The sequence below is a fragment of the Bradysia coprophila genome (genome assembly GCF_014529535.1).
Source record: "Bradysia coprophila strain Holo2 chromosome X unlocalized genomic scaffold, BU_Bcop_v1 contig_416, whole genome shotgun sequence".
NCBI classification, from domain to species: domain Eukaryota; kingdom Metazoa; phylum Arthropoda; class Insecta; order Diptera; family Sciaridae; genus Bradysia; species Bradysia coprophila.
The window spans coordinates 1,073,747-1,092,539 of record NW_023503334.1 but is presented as its reverse complement, the minus strand read 5'-3'; the positions used below and the strand labels follow the sequence as shown (position 1 = coordinate 1,092,539).

General features: G+C 33.6%; 1 long non-coding RNA gene across 1 annotated transcript; it reads left to right on the top strand.

Annotated features, from left to right (window-relative positions):
• The first annotated feature begins 304 nt into the window (after positions 1-304).
• On the top strand, positions 305-16,755 carry LOC119069903. Its single transcript, XR_005086427.1, has 3 exons — positions 305-530; positions 579-582; positions 16,744-16,755. It is a non-coding gene; the product is annotated as an uncharacterized LOC119069903 (long non-coding RNA).
• The last annotated feature ends 2,038 nt before the right edge of the window (positions 16,756-18,793 follow it).

The following is an 18,793-nucleotide window of genomic DNA, read 5'->3' as shown; positions in this document are numbered from 1 at the left end:
CAGATTGGGTCTTGTTGGGTTTAAAATTCATCCACACTGAGTTATGAGCAGTTGAAAGTATGGGTAAAAAATAGATAATTTCTGCGAACTTCTAACGGCTCCCACGCATCCGAAAAGCAACAAAAAAACTGTTTTCCCCAACTGATACTGGTCTTGGCTTTCCAATCATACCAAACATGCATGGGTAGTGTTTCGATGAATGTGGTTTTGGAATGAAAATTTGATGCTCAGTATCGTTACTCAAAGAATTTCATGCACGTGCAAGTTTTGATGAAAAAACCTTTTTTGCAGCAATGTTACTTAATTTACGTAACCTTAAGGTTTTCAATGCCAACGAGTGATGTAAGCAAATTTATATTCCAGAGATAATTTTAAGCAGAAATACGTTGCTTCGCATTGATTTAGATACACTAACTTCGAAAAAGTGAACTAGCAGCTAACATTGCTGCAAAAAATATTTTTTCATCAAAAATTGCACGTGCATGAAATTCTTTGAGTAGCGATACTGAGCATTAAATTTTCATTCCAAAGTCATCGAAACACTACCCATGCATGCTTGGTATTATTGGAAAGCCAAGACCAGTATCAGTTGGGGAAAACAGTTTTTTTTGTTTTTCTATTGCTTTCCGGATGCGTGGGAACCGTTAGAAGTTCGCCGAAATTATCTATTTTTTACCCATACTTTCATCTGCTCATAACTCACCTCTCACTAGCCACACAAGCTTGGACGAATTTTTTTGAAAGTGGTTTTGGCTTCTAGGGAGCAATACCTATCTAGGCACACATCAAAAAATCCACTAGAAAATGTGTCCGATTTGGGCAGGCTGTTTTTCAAAAGAATACCTCGCAACGTCCTAAGTACCCTCAACCTTCATAATTTAGATAGTTGCGGTGCGTTGCGGAGGATGATGTTACACCTTGCATGACTCGTATGGTCATGCGAATATGTGTGTATGCATCTAGCCCACACATTTTAGGGATTTTAGCGAGGTATCTCAGAGAGTATGTGCATACTTCCAGGTGTGGTTCGGAAGCCGTTGGTCCAGACCGAACTTATTACTAGTAGTAAAATGATTGCGTGAGTTTTCAAATCAAACAAAGACTCTCTCTAGCGCATTTGTAATTATTTTGACGTTTTTTAAATTACTTCGTCAACACTATTATAATGAAAAAAAAAAATTCAAGGCCCCAATAATTTATGAATATTATTGCATACAATATCAAATTTTAACTTAAAGAAAATGTCATCATGTTTTATATCTTGCCGCCTTCATACAAACCATTGAAAATTCATTCCTACATCATTTTGCATTGCAATTTTTTTTAAATTTCTTTTATGCAACGTCAGACATATATAGTAACTTCGCCTGAATTTATGATTTTTAATTACATTTTTAGTACGAAATTGTGTTTACAATGCATCACCTTATGCGAACCTTCATCGTCACAAAACATCTAAAGCATTATTAGTATACATGGAATCCTATCTATCTATATAGTGATGACTTTGTTCACAACAAACTATAGTCACAGATCCAAATTAATTTTCAGTAACTGAATAAAATAGAATAGTTTCGCTTCGGTGTATTTTGCGCAAACACTTTGCTCTATATTTGGAGGGATGTGAAAGTTACATACAAAATGCTTTGATAATGAATAGATTATCATTGTACTTATATGTTTATGTTAGGTTTGGTTGTTGTTGTTGTTGTTGCTGGTGGTGTTGTTAACATAGCTTATAGCACTTCCTCATACAATATAGCATTTGTTACTTCATACTTCACACAATCAATGGCATGTGGGAATATAAGTCACTTATAATGATACTATGCACTTCATTATTCATTATATTCGCTAACTTTAAAGTAATAATGCTGTTGTGTACTTTGAGCAATTAGCAGTCTCTTTTGCTGTAACTTCATTTACGTATATTTCCAAGGCGATATAACTCATTTTATTTATAAGAAGATTTCGTACAACTGCATACACAAATATGCAAACTGAACGGTGAACATATGGTTATGGTGGAAATTATACCCTGTCGTATATATATAAATTTTTCGTCTCCAGCATTCACAAAGTAGTTCTATTGCGGTGTAATTCATAATACACGGCTGCATTTTCGGTTTTCAAGAGCTAGTCGTAAAATTGAGAAATGTCGCTTAACTGAACCTCATAAAGCGAATGAATAAACTGTCGATACTTCAATAAATTGGCCAAAACAAAAGTGGTTGTTTCTTTCAGTCTTCTTACAGATGAAAATGTGGGATTAAAATTTTAGGTCCGTGTGGGATTACTTTCGATTTGTTAGGGATTTTTCTGTAAAGATTGCTTCTAACGACCAAAGTGTTTTACGGAATAGCCAGATGAAAAAAGGGGTCATTCCTGTCACTCGCTTACTAATCGGAGATCTGATACTCTTGCGACTTTACTTAATGACTATGCGGGGCGTTGCACCGCACAATTTAATTTACCAGATATTTTTATTCATATCCCCAATATATGTGTACCGCAAACAAAACCCGTTAGACAATTTCTCATTTGAAAAAAAAAGAGATTTAAAAGAAAAAACAATGAAACAGAAAGAAGTGTTTTTCGTTGAATTTTTTGTTAGTAAAATACGAACTGTTCTCTCTGCATTAAAAAAATATTCCTATAACAAAATCCGTTACATTTACGTAAAGCACTATCTCTTCCAGTGCAGTTCATGTACAGTAGGTGAGCTTTTATTTGACCAATGTATATGCTGACATTCAAACCTTCAGGCTATGGCTGGAAGTATTTTGCTTTTCTCTTATTGCAATTTGAGATGATTTTGTGCAGTCCTAATATATTTATTTTGGAAGGATACATTCTACATTGTAATATAATCTTTACGATCGATGTTCACTCACTCGTTTTATTTTGTAATGACCTTGTAGAAATCAGAAACAATTTCAGTTGAACAGACCAAAAAGGTTTTATTACAACTATTTACTTATGAAAATGATTTTTTATAGTACACTAGTAGTTATGAACATTTTAAAGGTATATTTGTTTGGGGAATGCTACGACATATTTTAGAATGGCGGACTCTTTTGGGTCACACCAAAAAGTATGACGATTAGAATATTTTTCACTTTTTTCTTATGATCAGACCGAGAATTTCGGGGTATTTGTCATTGTATATTTTCATTCTCATTCTGTCACCGAATTTAATTCCAAAACAGCAACATTCTTCATTACTTTTTTGCTCGTTTTTTCTTCCGTTTATATCATTTTCATACCAAGGAGTAAACTACTCAAGTAATTGACCACACGCCCTTAAAGGAATTGCCGGAGCATCCGGTAAATAATAGTAATTCAAGGAAATGCAGCCTTGAATTACAAGAAATTGACTGGAAGTAAGTGAAATTTATAGTATGTGAAAGTAATTGAGAGGAAATACGGATGAGAATGATGATCAAAAGAATCTGCCAACCCAAAAAAATGTTCTTCTCACTCGTTGCACGTTTTGCAAATTGCGATCATGTCGATTTGGCTTGTTGTACATTTTTGAAACGCTAGACGGAATATGATTGTCGGCTTTGGTATTTAAAATTAAAACCGAAAGAAAACAAAGTTCAGTCGCTGGTTCTTTCGTTCATCATATGTATCCGTATTCCCTTTCATTTACGTTCAATTTTTATCAATTTCTATTATTTCCAGTCGATTCCTTGTAACTCCATCAATTTCTAGTAATTCCTTCAATTACGATTATTTACGGGATGCTCCGGCAACTACGAAACGGCAGTAAATTCGACGGTTTTTGTTCATTTTCTTTACATTTGAAAAAAATCATAGAAAATTAAGGAAAAAAGAAAATTAAAAAAAATTTGTGGAAAATTGTTTTTAAAAAGTAGATAATGAATTGGATAGTAACAGAAAATATAATAAGAAATAATAGGAACCATTGACATAATATCATTATGTCATTGGTAGGAAATGAACAGCGAAACCGCCAAAACGGAATTAATCCGGTAATTGAAGGAATTGAAAGAAATTAGTAATTGCCATTGTAGGAGCTTGTCTCCTATACAATTCTAAGTCGAGAACGTTCTATTGCATAGACACGAATACACATGTAAATCGCAAATCATGATATCATTTGTATCACAGCTTCATTCCGTCACCGGCACTTGACCAGTGAGCACAACAATAAAAAGTTCTACAATAAGTAAAGCCAGTCAACAAAGTTTCAATGTATTTATCGGCCTTTACTTTATTCATACAGATTGCTTTTGCACTACTACATTATGTTGTGGTTACATCATAGCAAAATATTCAGTTCAATTTTGTTAGGGTTTTTGTAATGTGACTTTTTGGTACTCCAGGATGGAAAATTGGATACATAACTCGGATCGAAAAGCACCACCTAGGTCAAAAACCCACCTTTCGATACTAGTGATACTACATCTTTATGATAAACAAAACAGAATTTTAAACTTTAACAACTTCGATGAAATTTGTATTTGGCGCCCCTAGGATATGCCTATTTACGCCCTTTTGTCGATATGCCCACCCACTGAAAAATAATTAGGTTAGTCCCTGGTGAGAATGACCTAACTAACGCAGCGTTTAATCAAGGCTTTAAACTTAAGAGAGGTCTCGCCGATCACCAAAAATTCACCACATCATCTTGGCGACGATAATCATCAATTGAAGTGATTTTTTGTGCGAAAATCCGCCATATTGTCATCAAGTGTGATGTGCCAATCGCGTGACCTCCCCACGGTAACTTATATTAACATCCTGTTAGAAAAATCTATTATTATGTGGCGTTACACTTGACCAGATAATAGTTTCAAATTACATTTACTAAAACTTACAATAAATGTGGGCCCTGACTTTATTAAACTTGTTAAATTCAAAAATTATTGTCTTCAAAATCATCTCTATCGTCTCAAACCTTATTTTCCAGCAGATTTTTAAAATAATTTTTTTGCCATTGGATGAATCATATCAGTTCAACTAACGAATTAAGACAAAAAGTCATACTGGAACATATCAGTAGACAACCAAAATCTCTTTAGACAATAAAAATACTTTATATTAAATAAGTGTGGTGGTGTGAATCGAATGGGATGGGAAGATAGTCATTGAAATGAACGTTCCCTGCATATGAAAATCGTCAAAATAAAGTTACAGTTTCTCCTATTTCGCCTATCGAATGCAGAAGTACAATGTTTGACTTTCCGTTTTATATATCAGAGAGCCGCCAGGAAAAAACGATTATAAAAACTTTCGGAGTGTCTCTCCGTTTAAGCTGTCTCTTATATTTTAACCGTCACAAAATTAACGTTAAATATCCCCTTGCAAAATAGAAGCACTTTTCACTTTCCAGTTTTTCCAACTTTTTTGTGTTTTTAAATTATGCACTCTACAGGTACGCAATTCCGTCATTTTTTTTTTTTGCGAAAACGAAAATAAAGTAGAAACATCGTCGTATATATGAAATTACAATTACCATGCCTAAATGTTATGGCATATTTATACGGTTACTGACAGTGTTAGGCATCCAGGTCGTACGTTTGAATATCAAATAATCGAAAATATGGTTTGGTTTATAAAACGATTTACTATTATGTGCACTGTCTGTCGATTGTTCGCGTAGTGTGAGCTATGCACAGTGTGCACAGATATACATATATTGCATATACCGGTGCATTATAGAGCGAGTCTACGAAATGTATACTTACGAACTGGAAATATCCGTCATTGTGTAATACCCTTTTTTACACAAATAAACCAAAAATAATGATGAAGCTGCCATTGATTTGGAAATGCGATGAAAATTAACATAAAAGTTCCACATAAAGGCATACAATAATTATTATAGACAGCTCATGGCCAGGACATTATTTTATTCCTTCAATAGAACGTATGATTTTACACATAGATCAGTGTATTTAATGAGAGAGTTATATAATAATCGCGAATGAAGTGTTTTATTTATAGAAACGGAATGGATAGCAACGATATATAAATGTAAATTAATGTTGGATAGAGGATTTACATTAGCCACTTTAGTCATCATGATTTTAGTAGCTGCTGCGCCTCCATCATCGTATCGTACAAATTTCTGAAGCATTTCGGTTTAATTTGACAGCATAAGCATTTAGAGAGTCAGACACGGTAACACAGACTGTCTATTTTAATTTCATATGAATTTATTTAGTTGGATTTTATCTGAAATATACAAAACAATCAATGTACCAAATAATTACGGTTGAGGATATGTTTTAATTTATTTTAATTTCGTTTTTGTTTTGTTTACAATAATTGAATTCAGTCCATCCGAATAATATAAAATTAATAACAATTTATTGACAGTTTATCGAGTTTAAATAAATAAGTTCGATATTGAAGAGCACTTCATTATACGGAAAAAGAGACCCGTACGAAGTGTGTGTATACAATTTTATTGTAACTGCATAGGCATCAGTGTAGAAATGTAAATAATCTAATTTTAGAAGCATGAAAACTAGCAAGGCGAGAAGAGAAATAAATTTGAAAATTGTAAAAATACTATATACAACCATACACTCTCTCGATCCGCAAGTGGTTCCGTTGGTCTATATTAAGTGTGTAAGGTACAGGTCTTTTTTCGATGATAAACATCCATCGTCCACTCGTCTATGCATTATTGGACCTATCACATTGCCGCTATGATATACATTATGACTCGACCGCTTCTGTATTTATAGGCATGTTGGGTATCATTAGAGTGCTAAAAACAAGTGTATTTCCAACAAGCTTTCAGATAAGTTTTTATGGTTTGTTGAAGGCTTATTTCAAAACTGTAGGAACAGGTGGCAGAGGAATGATAAAAAAAAATTGAGAATCAATTTCTATAGTTTGTAACAGCAAACTTCAAATTTCACGAAATAAGTTGTTCGAATAGCTGAGCGGTACAGAAACAATAATATTTTCACCCAACCATTCGTTTGTTTACTTTGTTTGTAACAAACATAATCATTTCCTCGTAGGACTCATACATCACACTCTCACGTCTCACCTATAGTGTTTTAAGTTAACATTTCACGTAGAGGTTGGCTGCGTAATTAGTGGCCTTTTAAGAGGTTATTATCAAATTCTCAATGATCATGTATTCGAATATTGGGTACAGAAAACGGAACAGTAATTTAATAGAGATAGGTGCGAATTATTATGTATTTAATAATTGATGAGTCTGCATGGTCACACAATATATGCTACGCTACATTAACCTTCATTTTCACAATGTCGTTCTGCTAATTTTCAGTATACTTAAACAAATATTGAATCTTCCATAACTAAATATAGGGAAGCTGAAACAATGGAGTTTAAAGATATTTGAACAATTACTCGGTGGTGTGAAAGTCACTGTGACGTTTGGTACCGTACGAACCCATATTGTACGAAATATTTACATATTTATACACTCATTTCAAGAGCGGAAGTCCGCACGAAGTTTAATAATCATCCTCAAGAACCAATTGTATCTCTTCCTTACAGTACGAAATAAAGCAGAAACCTTAATATCACATCAGCTTGTAATAATCCCGTGAATAATGTGACGACCTGAACCTGGATACATTTTGACCTGACCTGAATTAACCTGACCTAAATTGGCCTGTTTCGCAAATTATTTTAGAAATTAGTTACCTTGATTATGCAAATATCTTCTATGAAACCACGGGACAAAAAACACGATTTTAGAACTCCGTGGCAAAGTAAACTAACGTAGGATATACGAATGAATCAGGTTAAATCTGAACAGGGCAGGTCGGGTTAAATTTGAAACATATCGGGTCAGTTCAGGTCAGACAACTTCAGGCCAGATCAGACGGTCGATTTTCACGTTCAAAAATTTCGTTAGGCTCACACCCTCACTCGTAGGTTTTTGAACAACTTTCTTCGGTAACTGTTTTTTGATAGTGTACTTTTATACCACACCTTTGGCTCGGATATACAAACTCTGCACTTGTCGAAAATTCAGTTACCAAAACGTGTTGCTTATAAAACACAATTGTCAGTTTGGTTTTATAACAAAAATGTTACCTCGTTATCTCGTAGTGGATGCTCGAAAGTACTTCATTACGTACTTTCAAGCATCCACTATGATACACTAATACAGGAGAGAGTAAAATTACTACAGGAAAAATATTGAATTTTTATAATTGTTCATTCAGAATTTTGCTGGGTAACTACATTTTCTTTTCGAGACATAAAATTCTTGAAATTCTCGTAATTTGTTGAAAATGCATTCTCGGAAATATATACCCAACAAAACAATCCGCGAAACCCAAATGAACAATTTTAAAAATTCAATATTCTTCCAGAAGTAATTTTACAAGCGAGAGGAATATATGGCCAGTCCAAGCGTCCACATTGGTGTATTGATTTTTACTCCGTTTTGAAGGAACGTAAAACTGTCCCCAAATCATTTTCGTTCATCTAAATAACTCGAGCATCCTACGTAACTTTTTAAACTTCATTCTAAATTTTCTAATTATAGTAACGAAAAACTGTCGAATAACAAGTGTATATTGCATAATTATAGTGTGTGGGTAAACCAATCTTTGTAAAGTTTGAAAAGCATGTAAATTCACAATGTAATTGCAACGTTAATGTATCCGTAATATAAACAGATGGCGTGGCGTTGATATTTATTACCATTTCTATAAATTATACACCGTACATTGGTCATGAACAATAAATACGTTTTGGTAGCATTGAATTCAACTACTAATTATGTAATACGCACTGACTGAAGGGAGACTTTAGCGTACTTCAACTCACATTTCTTTGTTTATAATAATCAGTGATGATACCTTTCCCACAATCGTAGAATTCATTCATAAAATATAGAAAAGTAGTACTTAAGTGCAGTATAGTTACTGGTATCGGGTACCACACATATAATATATGTACATAAATATATGCATTACGATATTTCATCATTGCATCGTAATATACTTGCATCATACTTGCCTTGTACATGTAAATGTCTCTATAGAGTTTAAAATTAAAACCACAACACAGAATGCTGGTGACAGCGGTGGTAATGGCTTTTACTTTTACATCAGTGTACAGGTCAGTCTAAAATTTATTTTATAACATAGAATTTTGCATCCAGTAGAGGAGACTAGAGGCTATTTAGTGGAATTGACATAACATTCCAATTAAATGGATTTGTTGTGTTTAATTTCAACAAAAGCATAACTATATTTTTTGTGGTCATATATATTGTGTAATTAAAAAAAAAAATTGACGAGCAATTTTCTGATATTCGAGAACAAAAAAAAAACACACAAAATCGCTATATTTTTTGCTAACGAAAAAGAATCAGCAGCAAAAAGCTTCTAAACTTGAAAACGGATAATTTGTTTGTCCAAATAACGGGCGGTAAAAATTATACATTGCGTTTGCGTTTATTTATTGAAATGAAATAAAATGCGGTTGTTTTGTGGCTGGTCCTAAAAATGAACTTAATTGGTTTTTATTGGCGATGCAAAAAAAAATTAGTTCATTATGTTTAGTGGAGGCCGGTAAAATGAATCCAGTAATTCACATTAATTGTTGCTGTTCGAACAGTTAGAATAACCGATTCAACTGATAATATGATCGTGCAGATCAAGTCTGATGTATTTCAGATCGGAAAAAGCCCAACCAGCCGTTTTTGTGATTTTAGGTAGCTCGGGCCGGCAAAGTATTGATGCTGTCACTTCAGAGATCGGCCGTCAGGTAGCCAGTTCGGTCCTAAGATTGAGATAGAGAGAGAGAGAGAGAGGTTATGGGAACGCAAATGACATTGTTTGATTGGCTTTTGTTTGTTATCTTCTGCTCTCCTTATAATTCCTTGTGTGTAAATCAATTTTACAGATTTTAAGTTTCGTGCTTGGAAACCTTCGACCCAACCGATCATTACGTTATGTTTTCAACGTCAAGTCTTCTGTCAAACTTTAACATCGAAATTGTCTGTTCCTTCCATCAATGTAAACATCCAGCATGATGGAATCGTTGGCAATTAAATTGCCACAATTTAAATGTTTTCGATCTACTTCGTTGACATAGAATAGTTCCTTTGCATATAAAACTCATCATTAAACGGAGAAACCAACTGAAACATGAAAATATTTTTATTTAGAAAAGATAGACGCCCTACCGTAATAAAGTAGCCTTGTATTCTGATCAAATATTTAATTTGGTATAGTTAATATTTAAAAAAAAAGTACGATAAAAAAACTTTAAAGTTAACCTGTTGCGGACGGCTATCATCTCTCGATAGTCACTGCAGAAGTATACGAAAAGTTGTGACGAATATTCTCTTATATAGCAAAACACATGTTTAAAAAAACTGAAGTAAAAGATTTGAGTAGATCCGAGAATAAAACTGCTGACATGCAGTTCGTCTGTGAAAGGTTAAAACAAAACAACAAGCTGACTTTGTGAATCAATTCGTAGTGCGCTTAAAATTTACAGCAGAAAATATATCGCCTCATTGTTGGATGATACTTAACGCTGTGTGAGCTGAGTATCTGGACCTTCACAACAATAACAAGTTCTTTTTTATAAAATTAAACTCATAGGAGTTATCGTCATATAATACTCCTATATCAGTTTTTCGTATAGGCACGTATATTACCTAGACTGCACTCAACATACACTTTCTTTTGCAAATCGAGAAAAATAACAAGACTAAACATAAACCCACTATAAAGTTCATGGAAAACTGTAGCGTTGCCTTTATGACTGAAAGAAAATTTTCCACTACAAAAGAGAAATATGTTCAAAGAGAAATCGTCTATGAAAATACATGTTTACTGGCATGTTTATTTTGCTGTGTTATTACGTAAAAATAAATTGACATGGGCTTTCGAATGGTCAAATTGTTTTTATTAATAACAACAGCAGTGCAGCTTTTTTATGCGATTTTAATTAAAGCTCTATTCTAAGAAACAATATAGTGCATTTAATAAAAAAAAAAAAAAAACAAATTGTATCAGCCAACAATAAAGCTCCTTTTTAAGGTTTCCTTACATATAATCGGGGTAAGGTTGTGGCTGAGCCGAAATGAACAGTAAAATAAACTTTTCAAGTGAAAATCATCGATGTTATCATTTTTGATCAGAAAAGCTACCCCGCCAATACGCCAAGTCAGAGCGGTGATTTTGCCTAAGCCATATTATTACATTACCCGATAAGAAAAACATTTGTTCTGCGATTTTTATTTTGAGCGTAAATATCTCTATTGGTACATGTGCAATGCATTCTTGAGTAATTGTTATTGATATTTTCACTAAGCTCACTTTGATTTCGATCCTTCCGTCGAAATGGCCTTCGATGTTGCATGCTCGGTCAGACGGTAATGTTGCCAGTCACAATAAGCTCACTTGACAACATTTGCTGCTTTGGTAGATTGATTTTAGGCAATTTCATGAGTTGACGGAGTTAGGGCTACAAAGCGATGAGAAACAGTCAAGACAGCTAAGTAAAAAAAATTCTGCTCAGAATCATGAAAGGATTGTTTGTGCGAAAAGAATTTTTATTTGTGTAAGAATTAGAATTTTAAGTGTTACGACGACATGTAGCTATGTTATAGCGTTCTGTCCGCTTTTATCTCACTTTTCGTTTTTGTATCTTGTAGCCGAAAGTAAACGATTAACTATCTACCATCGTCTTCTCTCATCAAATTTTTATTCATCTTAAGCTCTTCGTAAACTTAAATCAAAGCGATTAAAAATAATTATCTTTATGGCGGCGTAGGGTGTACTGTACATTGTAGGTACTCTATCAAAAATATTTTAAATCTCATAATGGATTGCACCATCTGTATAATATCTGATGTTTATTAGATGTGCGTTCAAATGAGAATTATTATTTGGATTAAAATAACATGGTGCGCGCTACAAGCAAGACTATCAAAACGTTGATAAATTTTCGTAGTTATATTGTTTCTGGATTCGGAGCAAATTTTCATAAAATGTGGCAATGGTAATGCCATAGATCAATAATGTTATGAAAATTGTTGATGACATGTACATTTTGATGCAGGGCTTAAATTAACACCAACGTGGACTCAGTCACACCTGTGCTGAGTATTTTTTTTTAATTTGCATCTCCATTTGGAGTGGTGAGCATTTGAGAAAATGTTTTCTAAAATGTTCCCAAAAATATTCAAAAAGAAGAAGGAAAAATTGATAAATTTCGAGCGAAATTCGAGAAAATAGATTGAAATGTAAAATTGTCGATAACAAGGTTTCGAAAACCATTTGTTTATCTTTTACCCCTTTGTTCTTTATTAGATATTGAGCAAAGCAGATAGATTTTGTCACGTAGAGCATTCGGTTCGACGACGTATACTATTTCTGTTATAGCATATTATAAGTATAAGTAAAATGATGCATATTGCATGATGTGTATAGTTCACATTATCAGTCTCCGGTAAAGAGAATTGTATTATAAAGTTAATAGCTACATGGAATTGTATAGATGAGTTTCAGCTTCGAATGTGATTGTACAACGTCTGAAAGTGAAAGTACTATAGCTCTCCCCTCCGCCATTCCACCAAAAAAAAGGAGAAAGAAAAGCTATACCACAGGTTACTCTAAGTTTCCTTTACAATAACCCTGTTCATCTTTCATGAAATATTGTTCAAATACGTAAAATATAAGGATATTCATATTGTTCCTTTTTACTGTATTATGTAAGTTTGCACAAGGAAATTGCAAGCTTTCAAATCAATTTTATTTCAATAAATTTTCTTCCCTCTACCACGATGTGGATGAATTATAGGTATACGAAGGGTAACAATCTATATCATCGTGATTCCCAGCAAATGATGGGTGTATAAGCTTTTGTTCATAGAATACTACTATTAATTCTATGCATTCGACTGTACATACAGTGGATATGTAAAAGGGTGGAGGCATAATGGCTGGTGCATAATTGGTATACATATATAAGTAGGTTCAACGAAACACGTTCAAATAAAACGAGATTACAGAATTTAACACTCAATACAATTTCTGAAGATTATATTAAACATAATTAAAAACACGATTCGAACACATGTCTAATGGGTTCGGAAAATAATAAATATTCTACATAAATTCTGTTGCCTTGTCTCTTCATTTCCTCTCTCACTCTTTCACTTTTCTTTAAATGTGAATGAAGTGAATAAGCGCCCGTTCATAATTGAATAGCTTTGAAATCAATTCATTAAGATGAACAGTTAGTTGCACTTATCCTTACCATTAGCGTGTTCAGCATGCATATACAAGAAAATTATTATAAACATTATTATAACTCCTTCCGCATCAAACATAATATTATGCGAATTAATCCTTAAATACCCTATTCGTGCAACAATTCAGCATCACATCTAAACTCACTAACAGATCACTTAAAGCTTTATGTTTTCATGGTTGAGCTTTAAAATGCTCTAAAGTGTTTACACTGGTAACTCTCGCCTAGAGTGAGTTTTGTATCTTGTCATAAATATATTTATATTCGCGGGTAATGTTTTCAAACACTACATAACAACAGTACATGGATTTCAAAACTGGAAGACTAGCATACATTTATTGCATGCCTTCTTACATAATATGGTATAGACGTATACTACCACAGGGGTGTACCACTTTACCATAAAAATTGTCGTAAAATACCATCGATTTTAGGCAATTGCCGAAGACAATTAAAAGTTACTATAACAGAAAATCGTTGTTGCCGAAAACTATAACATTAACGAACTACATGAAAAAGGCAGCAGATTTTGGTTTTGATTTTGTCAAGTTGAATTTCAGTGTAGATCCTGGCTGTAAATTACCATTTGATCGATTACCAGCTGGTCCACGGGATAATTACTCGTTAAGCGCTTCTACTTCTTTAATTAAATTAATAAAAATTTGATATTATTTTTTAAAAAAACCTTGGAACGAGCCGAACAATTCGTATGATCTGGAATTTCCAATTGTATCACAGAAATCGGTTAAATTTGCATTCAAAATGTTTGTCGATTTATTTGACTGGGTTTGCGTTGGGTAATCAAAATTCCAGATCATAAGAATTGTTCGGCTCGTTCCAAGGTTTTTTTTACAATAACAATCAGATTTTAATTAAATTAATTGGAGAACTAGACGCAAATGCGACTTTAATTCGCCACCCACCGGTTCAAAAAATATTTCGGTACATGCTGTGGTATTGTCGGTAATGAGCTGAAAGGTATTCAGAAAATTAAAAAACGATTCGATGTTTTTGAACGACATTCAACAGGGCTGGTACAAAAATCAAAAATGTTCTAAGCAGCGACAATAAAAATTGTTCTAAGTTCACCCCTGCGACGTATACACACTCCAGCAAAATATATTAATATTTGTATACAGATAACTGTACGAAGCTGGCGTTTGTTTTTCGGTAAGTTTTCTGATGCGAGAAACATGCATTTGGGTGAAAGTGCATTGAAAAAGCGGGTGTGTAGGATAACATAATACTATTAGAGAAATGGAAATACGAATTTTGACTAAAACCAAAGATGATTTCGCCGCCATAGTTGTATATTTTGTGGAATCAGGTTATACGCTGTAAATTGGAATAATTCAAATAGTTTATGTTATGAATTAATTCAACATATTCAACACAATTAAATATTTTGTTGAGGATTTCGGGATATAATATTAGATGATTGTGGAATATTTGTGTTAGCTTAATTGAATGAATAAAAATTATTTGATTCGTGTAAGCTTGTAACGGTTATGTCGATCACTGTATGCATTATTTCATGCGAATTAAATATTTTTTTTTACATCTCATTCAAGTATATACTTCCAAAAGCTATTCAAATTTCAGCAATAATACAATTCCTATAGGAACACAGTGGGTAAAATTAGGTCTGTCGTTGGACCTGGTCCATTGCAAATGTTTGTTATGATTGCCTACGAAAATTTGCATAGGGTAAACTTCACTGGAGTGCAGGAATTACAACTGTAGTGCAGAGTTTGCAACAGTTGGTCTTCTACCAACTGGAGTTCATGCTGGGCTATAAAAGTATAAAATAAAAGACAGATGATAAATAGAATATAAAGTTGGGACGGTTAGCTAGGCTTACAAGGCACAATTTTTTCGAGTTATTTCTATAAAAAAATTAGTTTCGACGAAGAAATTTATAAGCTCAGAAATAGTTGTTAACGTATATGACTTAGACGATTGATTTTAGACACTTTCGCGAGTTGTCTCCAAGCGGAAGTGCCTAAAATCAATCGTCCAAGACAGGTACTTATATAATTTTTCATGAAAAGGGACGAAAAGCGTTTTAATGTATCGTCGACCTCGGTCTCGCCTCGATACCCTCAGATGGGACTTGAAGATGATAAAATTTTGCAATTTTAAAGGCTCAGATCATCAAACGAATTTATTATTAAAAGAGGCAGTTCCAGAATTTCTCATTGTGTTGGAACTAACTAATAAAATCTTTAAACGAAATTGGCACGGTTAGCGGTTGCATACCGCAAACACAATGCACAATAATTTAAATTTTAGTTGTTACAGTCGATGTTTATCGGATGTTTCTAGTTTTCAGCTATAACAACCGATTACATTTATATTGCGCGCTCTCTATTAAAGGAAAAAAGTTTCACAGATTTTTCATTTACAAAATATTTAACTCTTCCGGCCGTTTAAAGAAAGGAAAGCAGACAATTTAATTTTAAATTGTATTTGAAAATTGCATGACTGTGTTAACTTTACAGTAGAACGAACAGCTATAAAAGTACAGATAATTTTTACATAATCATCACAGCAAAATGAACAAAAGGAGAAGAAATCTTGGAGTAAACTGAATTAAAGACAATATTTACGTTAAGATTTCTTAGATGGAACATTAAATGCAAATGCAAAGTGCTTTGGAAATTTTGTAAGAGTTTCTTTTATGACATATTTTACGTTTAATTTGCTATCATCTTATATAAAGTTGGCTATCACTTAATTTAATTAATTTCTAATTCACTTGAAGCCGGAGTGCAGCTTTATGCATTAGTTGGAAGACAGGCTTTTGTTAGAAAACACCAGAATCAAATTTTGTTAGTATGTCATCGAGACCATTTCCGAAAAATATTAAGTTCGTACAGAACCACGATCCAAAGTTCGAATTATATTTATGGAAGAAAAAAGTACGAACCGAGTCCCAGTCCTTTGATTCACACTGATTCTCACGTTATTTTTACGGAAAAAAAAACCGGCAGCTGCTTATATTACCGTAAGTAGTTCGGTTATTTTGAGCTGGTTGCGAGTGTGATGATGTACAGTAATAATTGGTCGTTGGAAACATGGTGTTACCTCAACAGAATGATCAGAGAATTTTTAGCCACAAATAGAAGTCACCAACACACGTGCATGGAAATAATGCGGTATCCTGGTATCCTAGATACCGGGAAGTCATCGGGGCGAAAAATTGGATATCGGGAAATTTAGCCTTCACCGAAGGCGATTTTCTTTTTTTTACTGTAAAAATTAGACCTCACCGGGAAATATCTATCAGCGGGAAGTGCTCCCCGGGAAATATCTATAAGCAGGAAGAATTCATAACTAACCGGGAAATAGCTGTCACCGGGAAATCGGAAACTGCTATCACTGGGAAGAACTCACCGTGTCAGCGGGAAGAACTTATCGATAAGTTCCTACAGACGGGTGAAGAACTTATTGGGAAGTTTCTGTTAGCGGAAAGTCTATATCATCAGGAAGCACTCATCGGGAAGTCTTATTAGCGGAAAGAACTTATCGATAAGTTTCTACCAACGGAAAGAACTTATTGGGAAGTTTCTAACGGGGAATTCTATCAGCGGGAATTTTTATTTAGTTACTGGACAATGTTAAGTCTCTATCATCGGGAAGTACTTTCGGGAATTTTTTATCAACGGGAAGAGCTTATCAAGATGTTCATTCTCGTCCCTATCAGCGGGAAGTTTGTATCAGCGGGAAGACGCTGATAGAAACTTCCCGTTGACTTCTTCCCGCTGATAAAGTGATGAAAACTTCCAGGTGAACCCTTCACGTAAAAGTTCATCACGAAGTCTCTTCCATCGACAGGTCTCCACCATCGGGAAGTCTCTGCCATTGGAAAGTCTCTATCGGTGGGAAGAAGTTACTTGTATTTACTTATGGGGAAGTTATGATATTATTATTATTATGGTGACTCATACTTCCCGAATCCGATGAATTATCCTCTTCAACGAACTAAACTTTTGATGAGTTACTACTTCTGGTGAAACAGTTCCTAATAGGGTGCATAGACCCAAGAATTTGAAAACTTCACCTGCGGCGCTTTTGCTCAAATTAAAGTTTCATTTAGAATTTTGAATATGTACAGCATCAAAGAATGGTACTATTTTTACATCATCAAAACGTATCTTCAGAAAATTTCGCTCCTCCGCTCGCGATTTTTTTTTATGATTAAGTAATTTTCCGAAAGATTGTTATGCACACATATCTGGCATATTAGAACAGAAGATAATTTCCAATGAGTTCTCTTCTCTTCTACAAATCGATGAGAGAAAATTCATACAGAACAAATTCACGAAAAGGTTATAGCATTGTAAAAACTAATGTTAGAATTAAATCTGCACAAAAAGACTGAAAAGAGTTTGGCAAATAATATTCGCGCCACCGGGAAGTTAATTGCGACTCACCGGGAAATTTTTGTCAAAATTTTCCGATACCGGGAAGTTTTGACTTGGTTACTGGGAAGAAAACATTATTTCCATGCACGCCAACACATCAGCCCTTTCCAACCTTTTCAACAACATGGCGGGTCACACTTGACCATATCAATTCCCCTTCGTGAGATCGTTCTTAATTTGTGTTCCCAATTTCCCAATTTCCCAATTTCAGAGAGATTTTTTTTTAAATTTAGGACAACAATTTTTCAGAATATTTTATAAATTGCAGAAAATTCAAGAGAATGTCGTTTAGAAATGGCATAAATGTACCAAAAAATCGTGCTCATTAATAGAGAGTAGTCTTATCCGCTGCACTTAAATTTTTAACACAATGACTCGTTCAGTTTTTCCTTACAATGTACCGTTTGTTCCTTTTAATAACCTTTTTTTACTTTCCAACTAAAACATGCAGATTATAAATGACGAAATGAAATATACGAAAATATTTTAAAACTTCCGTTTCTGTGACAAGTTAAATGTATTAACCACACTTTAAATATAATCAGGTTTGGTGTACCTTTTTACCGTATACTACACGAACGTTCATCTTCCAAGCTATACATGAAAGAGAGGAGGAAAAAAAATATTCACAATCGCATTAATATTGTAATTAGTTTTATGATTTTAGTGTCACATCATTCCACATATTACAAAACTTTTATCTAATTAAAAATAACTTTCAAATTTAATTATATTCAGAATTTTTTTTCCCCTGCATTATGAAGCCTTCATTTCCACTTCAACCGGCTATTATTATGTGATAGATGAGAGTAAGGGTTGCTTAACCAGACAGCACTGCATAAAAAAGAACTAAATAAATTAAAATCAAATTTGAATTCAGATGTTAAATATTAAAAATTTAAAAAAATATATTTCGGACAGTTGATTTAAGCAGAAAGTTGGGTCGCAGATTTTAATCATTAAAATTACAGAATTAAGTTTCCATGTAAATGTATGTCATCTCGACTACACCTACATTGTCAGTTACGTCTTAATATCAGCTAGTTTCCATATTATACAAATAATGCCAAGGTGTAATTCTATGAAATACCAGGTTGTGCCACTTCATAATAAGA